This window comes from Macrobrachium nipponense, chromosome 35 (assembly GCF_015104395.2).
Source record: "Macrobrachium nipponense isolate FS-2020 chromosome 35, ASM1510439v2, whole genome shotgun sequence".
In the NCBI taxonomy this organism is placed as follows: Eukaryota; Metazoa; Arthropoda; class Malacostraca; order Decapoda; family Palaemonidae; genus Macrobrachium; species Macrobrachium nipponense.
The window spans coordinates 52382335-52393130 of NC_061096.1; the positions used below are offsets into that span (position 1 = coordinate 52382335).

A 10796-nucleotide genomic window follows, 5' to 3' on the forward strand; every position below is an offset into this window, starting at 1 on the left:
CTTCTTCGGCTTATGGGCCTTAGAAGTCGAAGGGAAGAGGCAGCAGCAGACGAAGACGAAGATGACACCTTCCTCTTCTTCGTCAGCTCACGCAGGACAGTCGTCAGGTCCTCCATCCAGGCCGGAGTCGGGCCTATTGCCGAAGCAACACGGCCCGACTGCACCTGTCCGGAAGGACCTGGGACTGGGGAAGACACACCATGGGCAGGACCAGCATGGACAGGCGCAGGAACCAGGAGCGACAGGAACAGCAACCAGCTCAGGAGCGGCAGGAACAGCGGCAGCGGTAAACACAGAAGGGACAGCCAAGCCAGTAGCGGGAACCACATCAGCGACAGGTACGGCAGCATCCATCGCCTCGTAGAATCATCGGTAGCCAGCGGAACCTGGTACTGGCGGCCGGTCTAGGGGCGAGCTGCTGGAACAGCGGAAGTCTGGGGCAGGCAACACGAAGAAAACACAGGCGGCGGCGGCATACCCCATCCTCGGTACGGCGGCGACCGGCCCTAGAAGCGGCAGACGGCGTCACCGACACAGCAGGGGAGTGTAGACCAGCGGGGGAAGCAGCATAAGCGGCCGTGAAGGTTGTAGTGGAGACCACTCCAAGGTCACCGCCCCAGACCTCGCTAGACGCTGCAGCAGATCGTGGATGCTAGGCACGCCCTGCAGCCGCAGTGGTCCATACCTGTCCAAGGTCGTCTCCCACTGGATGTAGCACCTGCGGTAGCACAGACAGATTAGTAAGAGGGGTTCCCTCACGCACGGGGGGGGAGACATGCCCCACCCCGAACGCAAGGAAGACCCCAAATACAAAATACAAACGAAGAAGCGAGCGGGGGCAGGAAGGAAGACGAAGAATCGGATATACCAAGGGAGTCGCGGGAGAGCTTTCCGACGACGACTTCCTGGCAGACCTTCGCTTCCCATACCCCCGCACAGCAGTAAGAAAAGTAATATGAAATGAAACAGAATACTGCTGACTTGCGATTCACTTCATAGAACTTAAAGGGGAAGATCAAATCCCGGGTAAGAGCGAAATTGATCCAAATTAAATTATGGCAAATAAATAAATGAAAATGAAAAGAATACTGCATTGCGAATCCACTTTCATTGCTGTTTTTATCATACAAAATAAAAGGGTTTCGTGCCGAGCGCAATCACGCTCTCGGTAACGAACGCACAGGGCAAAAGCCATAATGAATGAAAAAAAGTACTTACATTTTTCAATTACACACTTTCGCCCAAATACATGACTCGGCGCGAGCGTCGGCACCGAGACATAATTCAAGGGTTCAATTCATGAAAAGAGAGGAAATCGCCGCATCTACGGCGATAGCTCCATGTTGGTTCATAATTAAGTAATGAAAATGAAAACAGTGTACTTACAGTTTCATTTTCAAGTCAAACAAACCATTAGTAGAAAACACAATATAAACAAAGCATACGACGATGAAGCGGGCAGAGAGCGATGACGAACACGTCCTTCACACCCGCGGCCGAAACAAAGCAAAAGTGATTCAGCCCGCGCGCACGATCGGACAAGCAGCTAAAACTACCATTCTCCCCTTGTTCGAAACTTACGACCGTCCAGCAGCCTGCCCTAGTTCACCTTCCTATTGTTTTTAAAGGAACCCGAGGGGTTTTGTATTACGTATCGGAACAATTGCATTTTTTTCCTAACTAACGATAATACAAACCTGAGGTCCTTTTACAAGCAGGAAGGTACTAGCGGCAGCTGGATAGGTCGTAAGCTTTCGAACAAGGGGTTCGGTAGTTAACTGCTTGTCCGACAGGCGCGTGCGCGCGACTGGGAGGTAAACAAATCACTTTTGCTTTTGGCCCAAGCAAAAACTGCAGAGTGAGGGGTGGCATGAGGTGGGACTATGTGTAAAAGGACCTCAGGTTTGTATAGTTAGGAAAAATGCAATTTTGGACAAATTGTCATTTGTTCCGACACGGCATACAAACCTTCGGTCCTTTTACAATAGGAAGACTCACTTCTTGGTGGGAGGAATCTGAGTCTTTTGTGAACAGACTGGTGTTCGCCCAACCTTGGAATGCCTCCCTGGTCGTAAGAGCGAGGGAGGGATCCAAGCCTCTGTCCGATTGATCGGGGTGTGCACCGCAGGATCAATGGTCAGACCTCTGGACCGAGTACTAAGAGAGAGGCAAGCGTATCTCTTCGTACCAGCAAACAAGAAACAAGTTTCCTATTGCAAGAGGCAACATAAAGTTATGGTTTGTCTCTTGTTGGCATCCACTTCCACCCCCTTGTAGGAGGAAGTGGTGGATATTCGCTCCCATCCCTAGTGAAAGGATAGGATGGGGCTCTGTCGAGTAGCTCACCGGCATCTCGTCCCTTATCCAGCAAGGTGATGACCGTATCCCTCTACCCACAGGTAGAGGGGGAGAAAAAGATATGAGAAGCCAGTCACTCTCTCATTCACATATCTATTCTTACAGTCACACCAGGACTCGATGCTGTTCAGCCTGCTAGGGTCTGGGTTAGCTACACAACGTGTTGAGCAGCCACCACGGGTCCCAAGGAAAACGATCCAAGGACCTGTGGGCAATATCCAAAAGGTAGGAGGTGCCAGTGGTCTGGTTGTACCAGACCCCTGCCTTCAGTACCTGCGCCACGGAGAAAGTTCTTGTGTAACTCGAGGGAGTGTACTTCTAGGTCATCTGGTGCTGACGAAGAGTCTTCAACACTCAGCTGGGATGTCGAGTTTCTTCAGAAAGCGCGGGTCCGCGCTTTCCACAGGACCACAAAAGCAGGAGCATCCTCCTTCGCATCGAAGGCGGTGAAGTCCCATTAGGGAGGGGATTGTGAAGGACTCTAACCGATCGTCAGGAACCGAAGGGTTCAGAGTCTTCGCTACGAATTCGGTACGAAATCGAGCGTCATGAATCCCCATCCCCTGGATGCTTGGACTTCGCAGGAAAAGTCATGCAATTACCTCAGAGGAAAAGAAGGGAATGGTCGTATGACCTATCCCTCTTCTCGACTTCGGTGATGTCCTGTACCCATACTGGTCTATCCGTCTGCAGCGAAGTTGTTCTTCTCGGTAGTGGATAGGACACCGACACTCAATGGGTGGGTGTCGATGGTATGGGTACTGTGACAAGCCGTTAGGACGAAGAAAAGACTGTTATGGAACAACCGAACTAAGTCCACAGCGAAGTTCGTAACAGACTTGGGCGCTCTGACAGCTGCCGACTGACGCTGCGTTCGGTAGGAGGCAAGTTGTCCAAGCACCCGAGCAAGTCACGTGACCTTCGCCTTAAAAGGGTTATGCCAAGAGATTAAACCAAATAATTTGTTCGTCACCGATGCCAGAAGGCAAGGTGATGACTCTCTTAAGGCATGTGCCCAACAGGCGAAAGTCAATTGCCTTCTAGAGACCGAAGTCCCTGATGGCAAGATATCTCATAGTATAGTTGATTCTCGGCTAAGGAGAAACAACACTATGTGTCGTTGAAGACGAAGGTGTACAGAAAATGCAACCTACGTCTTCACAGCTGAACCGAGAGAAGGATTCTCAAGATTCTGAACTGTGCTACAAACACTGAGAACGCTAACCGCTATTCATTGCTGTCCGGTGAGGATCGTAGTTGCAATAAAGCGGAGCGCTTTCAGTAATGAAGACAGGGAAATACTGCCTGAAGAACTGCTTCTCATGGGCTGAACATTTGGAAGTAGAGCTGTCAGGTCGGAGAGTAGGCGATGTCTTCTGACATATCTGTTAATTCGGGGCGAGCAATGAATAATTGCACACCTACGAATACGAGATATTTTGAAGACAAACTCAGAGTCTGCAAAAATCATTCGCATTATCGCGGTGCGATGCAGCGGGAGACTAGTACAGACTTCTGTTACCGTGCGGTAAACAGAAAGATGAAAGAGTCCAAGAGATATCTCTGTTGAAAATTCTCGCAATGTCGAAGGCGATGAAATCGAGCGTCACAGCAGTAGATGGTCCTTCATTATTGCGAGAATCCCCGTTAATCAGAGACCTAAGTCAATGATTGTTGGGCAGAGATACGGTTCGGTAGTCAATCAAACCAGGGGAGAGAGAGACGTAACCGACAGTGCATCTCCCGAGACCTATCTGATACTGAGCCGCTATCAGGCAGTTCAATACGCAGTAGCTCTCGGTGACTCGTCATCCTGAGTTGCCAGGTAATCCATTATTCCACGAGGAATGCGTTCGGCTAGAACCATCGAGCATAAAGAATACGCTCGAGCAATTATATTTAAACGAAACGGATTTCGGTAAATACAAAAGCTGATTTGGTGTTGTCATGACAATACCAAGTATCTAAAATCGAAACTGATAACTGCTGGGAGGTTGCAGGCAACCCCGAGTTGCAGTTCAATTAAGATACAATTCGTCTCGGTCACAAACCGCGCCTACCCCCCGGACAATTCAACTGTTAAAAGAATCATGTCGCGAGGGTAATATACGTAGTATATTTGTAGGTTCTGTACCACGACCTCCATCCTAAATTCTTTCCTCTCGAGGAATGAGAATAAGGATTGGAGGATCGACGCCTTCGTTCTCTAGTCAAGAGAGTGAAGGAAGGAAGTCTTTCCCAAAGGAAAGCTTCAATGGTGAAACAGAATACCGAAGACGATAGTTCAAGCCAAACTGGAAGTTCCCGTCCGTTCTTCTCTATTCCAGGTTAATCGCCTACTGTGAGATACTCTTCTTTCAGCAGCAGTCTTCTTCCAAATGCTAGAAATTACAGGAATTCGAGCATAAGCGAGGTTCCCGATTATCGTGTAACAATTATCGGGGATTCTCGCTCACTTTGGACTGTGGTCTCGCCTAAGTGTTTGGAGATCGTAAAAAACTCGAACACTCTGAGTGCGCTAGAAATTCCGTAGAATTCTAAGCACTCTGCGAAACCCCCCACCGAATTCGTCAAACGATATCGTCTGGTGATCCTCACCCGATTCCCGTAGAAATCGAGAAAGGGGCAGGATCCCTCCTCTCAACGACCGTGGCTATACGTTCCAGGTTAGGACCCGAATGTCCCCCGTGAGCAGCCCCTAACGTGGGATCTTACAGAGAAATATCTGTAGGATCCCTCCCCTTTCCCTCGTAGCCGTAAGGAGAGAGGGCATGGGGGAGGAATTGGATACTGGCTCGCCTTCCCAGCGGAACTAGCAGTTGGAGAAGAAAAGGAGAGCAGCCATCGCCTTACGGCGATGGCCTCTCAGAGCCTGGGAAAACGATCGTCAGGAGAAAACTTTGTCCCCCCCCCCCCGAGGAGGGTTACGAACTCATACTGTAGGTAAGGGTCTGCCGCCACTGTGAACGTCGTCTGGGTGGGGCTGATCGACACCTGACAGGAGAGAGCTGATACCGTCCTCCGACTCATTCCAGTCCTCGTCGAGGTCGAAACCTCAGGAGGACCTAAAAAAGGATATTCAAATACGGTGTCCGAAGACACGTAGAAACAAACGCCTCTGTCGCAGTAGAGGAGGTTGAAGTAGCTTGTTCGACCGGCCAGAACTGAGGAGCGCCCCTCTTGTCCGGAGACGAGAGACTAGTCCTGGTTCAACACAGTCGGCAAGCTCCGATCGCGGCAGACCCACCGTCGATTTGGGTTCCCTCTCGGGCCCCAAAACGACTCGAGCCGAGACGTGGCTCTGCGGTGGGAGCGGCGATCCTTCCCCGAGGTTGTTGTGCTGACGAATCAGCGCCATAACCTCGGCAAAGTTCCTCTGGATCTCGGAAGTCACAGCATCTTGCAGGAGTAGGACCGTTAAGCCCTTTCGAACAAGAGCATATTCCGAGAACCTTCTCTAAGAAGGGGGGGGGAACAGCGACAGCCCTCTCAGTCTTCTCCATCCACTTGCGCATACGTCCTGGCCGGTCCAAGAACCGTGCCTGGCACGTAGGGCGTCGTGGTGGGATCATGAGGGGCGCACCCCTCACGATCAAATCCTCAATACCTCGCTCTTCCCGGTGTAACCCGAGGTGGTTGAAGGTACGGGAGAGGCAGACCTGACGCTCCCTCCTCGCTCGCTGGCAGAACCAGCAGGCTTGGAGGGCTGCAGGCGATCGTCAACCCGCGGTGGCGATCGAGCTGCAGGCCTGGTCGAACCGTCTCGCTGTGGAGAACGGCCCACTGGACTGAGCACAGCGTCCCCGATCTCGAGTGTCAGAAGAGCTGGTGCTGGTTGCCGTACCCGATCGCTCTCTGTGAGAGCGACGGTCAGGCGACCTGCAGGCTCCACTGTCACAGTGGAGACCGGTGCTTGTCCTCACGGCACGTTTCACGTCGCTGGTTGCCAGCCAGTGGCTGGCACCGGCGAACGGGAGGACCTCTTCCCAGCCTCAGCCCGTGGCCGGTCGGTGTGGACCGTCACGTCCCCGGGTAGCCAGCTGGTCGCCGCGAGAGCGAGAGCTGGTCTGGTGAGAGTCGCATTGTGAGCTTGGCTGTCAACCAGTCTTCCGCCCCGTGCCGTGAACCTGATGCTGAGCGGACTCAGAGGTCTGGTTCCTGGCTGCACGGTCGCTGGTAGGCGACCGTACACTCGGTACCTCCCGCGAACGATGAGGCCGAGACGGACCCTGATGCAGTGGCAGAACCACTGACACCAGGCGAGGAAGTACCAGTGTTAGCCGGTACCCCTCTGGTCCCCGTAGTCTTCTTCCTTGCGGAAGAAAAGAGACGGGCCCCCGCTCCCGAAGGAGCAGGAGGACCAGCGGAAGGAACCCTCCCGTCCCACCGAGGTGAGACGGGTCCCGAGAAGCTCCCGAGGGAGACTTCTTAGGAGGGAGGAGGCAACCTTCTTCTTCCTCGGCTGTGAAGCCTTAGAAGTCGAAGGGGAAGAGGCGGCAGCCGACGACGATGAAGAAGATGAAGACGACGACGACGACACCTTCCTCCTCTTCTTCGTCAGCTTCCTCAGGACAGACGTAAGATCTGCTATCCAGGGCGGAGCCGGGGCTGCTGTAGCCGAAGCCACAGGGCCCGGACGCACCTGTAACAGACAGACCAAAGTCTGGGGTAGTACCACCCCACGAACAGGGACGACGTCAGCAGGTATGGGCATCTCAGGAACAGCAGGCACAGCCAGCACAGCATCGGTAGGGACAGCCAGCGCAGCAACGGCAGGGACAGCAGCGCAGGCAACGGCAGGGACAGCCAGCGCAGCAACTGCATGGACAGTCAGCCCAGAATCGGCAGGTACGGCAGGCAGCACCGGAAAACACAGGAAGTGGAGCAGCAGCCAGCAACATCCTGGTACCGGCGGCAGGTCCAGGGGCGGAAGCTCCTAGGGCAGCAGGAAGTCAATGGGCAAACAACCGGGAGCGGGCGGCGGCACACGCCCCCCTCCCCCCCTCGGTACGGCGAACGGCACTTCACAGCCGGCCTGTAGGCAAGAACTGTTACCACGTGAGGCGAGTACACCAGGTGAGGAGGGACGTCATCACCTGGAGCGTGGTCACCACTCCATGGGTGACCGCAGTAGGCCCAGACATAGAAACCGCAGCCCTGGACACTAGCACGCCCTGCAATTGGAAGGACGCCCATACCTCACCAAGGTCCACCCTCGTGGCAGTAGCACCTGCGGAAATAACAGTAGTAGCGATTAGTGGGGGGGAAGTCCCTCGCGCGGGGGGGTGAGCCCTCTCCGAACGAGTGGAAGACCCCGAATACAATTGTACATCGGGCACCGAGCGCCCTCCCCCGCGCTCGACGGATCGGGCGAGGAGAAGAACGCAGATAACCTCCCCCCCCCCAAGGGGAAGGGCCATCTGTGTGGGGGGGGGGGGGGGGGGGGGGGGGGGGGGGGGGGGTTCTCGTTCCCCACCTCGCACAGCACCCCATGTACCCAACAATAATAATAAGAGCCCGAGAGCAATCGTGCCCTCGGCCCGAATGCAAGGGCATAAGGATCAATTCCCTGACTGAGCGGAACTTGAACCAAATAAATATTGATGCAATCAATAATAAAAGGAATAAAATGAAAAAGAATCTTGCATTACGATTCACTTCACAATGAATAAGGGCTCGGATCGAGCGCATTTGCGCCCTCCGGTACGAGGCGCAAGGGTAAAAGGATCCATTCCCGATTATGAATGGAAAAACCTTGATCCATAATGAATTGATGCAATCAAAATATAAATATTGAAAATGAAAAAGAATACTGCGCTTGCGATTTCACTTCATACAAATAAAATGGGGAAGGATCAATTCCCGGGAAATAGCGGAAACATTGATCCAAGTAACAATGCAATCTCAATAAAATATGAAAATGAAAAAGAACTGCACTTGCGATTTCACTTCATTCAAATAAAAAGGGTAAAGGATCAATTTCCGGGTAAGCTCGGAAACTGATCCAAAATGAGTATTGCTACAATCAAAATAATATATATGAAAATGAAAAAGAATACTGTAACTTGCGATTTCCACTTCCATACAGAATAAGTTTTCGTGCCGAGCGCATTCGCTCGGCAACGAGCATACAGGTCAAAAAAATATATAAATGAAAAGAGCACTTACTTACGATTTTCATCTACACATTTCCAACCAAAATATACGCTCGGAGCGAGCGCTCTCCCGCCCTCGGCACCGAGCATACACAATACGAGGATCATTTCTGGGAAAATGAATTCCCGCACTTATGCCCTTCAGTCCCGGCACTCGGGTAATCGACGAGGGCTGGTGAAACCAAGATCCTTTAATTCACAATTGAATTCAATGGAAATAAATATGAAATGATTGTACTTACAATTCAGTTTTTCACTAGATAAATAGAAAAAAGAAAAACACAACCATGCGAAAGCAACGACGATGAAGCGGGCAGAGAGCGATGATACACGTCCACACGCCAGCAGGCCGAAAGCAAAAGTGGTTTGTTTTACCTCCCAGTCGCGCGCGCGCGCCTGTTCGGACAAGCAGTTAACTACCGAACCCCTTGTTCGAAAGCTTACGACCTATCCAGCTGCCGCTAGTACCTTCCTATTGTAAAAGGACCGAAGGTTTGTATGCCGTGTCGGAACAATGGAAAGTTTGTTGACACAAGCGACTCCGTAAACATCGAGATGGCGTCAATCTTTGAAACATTTTTAGTTGTAAGTAAAAATTTCTAAAGCGTTTTGGTGAGATTTCCACTGCCGTGGGCGCCATTTTCAGTTACCCTCTGTTAAATCTTAAAATTTGGCCTTAATTTTCTAACTTGGAGAAAATACTTACTTCGAAAGGAGAGTAGAGGTCTTTAGCTCCGTTTCTCACAACAACAAGTCGCGACTGATGCCCATCTCGGGTGTCAGGACGCGTTATAATGTACTTTTTCGGAGGGTGGCTAGGTGTTGATTGTAGGTGGCCTGCTTGGCCTGCTGTGATGTTCTACCCTACCAACCTTTTCACTACCCTCTGTTTAAATCTTAAAATTTGGCCTTAATTTCTAACTTTGCATCACAAATAGCTACTTACTTTGAAAGGAGAGTAGAGGTCTTTAGCTCCGTTTCTCACCAACAAGAAGTCGCGACTGATGCCCATCTCCGGTGTCAGGACGCGTTATAATGGACTTTTTTTGGGGTGGTACACATTGATCGTACATGGTCCACCCCTGTACCATGCGGTGTTTTACCCTAGTATTGGCTAGGATAGGCTTATGATATAAACTAGGGTAAGCTGGACTTAACAACTACCTAGTAGCTAGTACCTACTGGTACTAGGTAGGTACCCAGATAGGTAAGCAATGACCGTGTTTTCTGACTACCTACCTAGCTCCTACCTGAACTTGTCATAGGCTAGGCTTCGTAAACTATAGGTATCTACTACCTATTATGGATTATCGTTACACTGACCTTAATCCTTTATCTATATTCGTTAAGTAACTTTACCGAAATTACTTCACATGGTTAGTTAACACGTCACACGGTTATAAATACAACGTTTCACAATGTTGATGTAGATTGTAGAATCCATAACAAAACTCCGTATTTGCAATATTGACATACATGTAGTGGGAAAGCTTTTATAGTACAACCTTCAATGTTATCAAAGGTATGAAAGTTAAACCTATAATGTTGTCCTTGAGTGGCTTTGCGTATACGTCACTTAAGGCTCATACCATCATATAGGATTGATTGATTGATGATTGAAAGTTTTCTGGCATCCTGACATCGAAGGTTATTGACGCTGATATCGTTTATTATGAGTAAAGAATAAAAGAATATTCAATTAAAACCATAAAAGCAAATATGTCGTTATAAAAGTTAAAAAGCTTTCAAAAGACCTGCTTCTGAGATCAATCTAAAAGTGCCGCTAGCATTGTACGACACATCATGTACAAGAATCTTGGCAAGGATGAACCTGCCATCCTCACCTCGAGTCTCAAACAGATATCTATTTCATTCCGTGCTATAAGTGAGGCATTCAGTCAACAAATGCCTCACTGTCAAGGGTCTCAAACAGTCGTCGCAATATGGTTGGTGTTGGCCAGCTAGCAGAAACTCATGTGTCCTCCGAGTGCCGAGTGTGACCAATTCGGAGACGACAAAGAGTAGTCTCTCACTTTCGGGTCATTATGTTATACTTCCAAGGGGGTATACCATTCGTTATTTCTCTAATCTTATTATCAACTAAGCTATCCCAATGCTGTTGCCAATTATTATAAGTAAAATTCTTAACTGTAGGTAAAAAAAATCATTACAGGGAATGGGATACCTTCTTGGTAGCAACTCAGCTGCAGCATTCTTTGCCAGTGAATCTGCCTCTTCATTTCCAGACACACCTACGTGTGCCGAAACCCAACAAAATCGAAC

General features: G+C 50.3%; 1 protein-coding gene across 4 annotated transcripts in view; it reads right to left on the reverse strand.

Moving 5' to 3' along the window:
• The window catches only part of LOC135208766 (KAT8 regulatory NSL complex subunit 3-like), a 151055-nt gene extending 141062 nt beyond the window's left edge, over nucleotides 1–9993 (reverse strand). For 3 of the 4 annotated variants that reach the window (XM_064241279.1, XM_064241278.1, XM_064241276.1), the window contains exon 1: nucleotides 9837–9993. The gene's annotated coding sequence lies outside the window, so the exon portion shown is untranslated. Of the gene's footprint in view, nucleotides 1–9752 lie in introns of all 4 variants that reach the window. The other variant, XM_064241277.1, reaches the window with a different exon arrangement.
• Nucleotides 9994–10796: the final 803 nt, after the last annotated feature.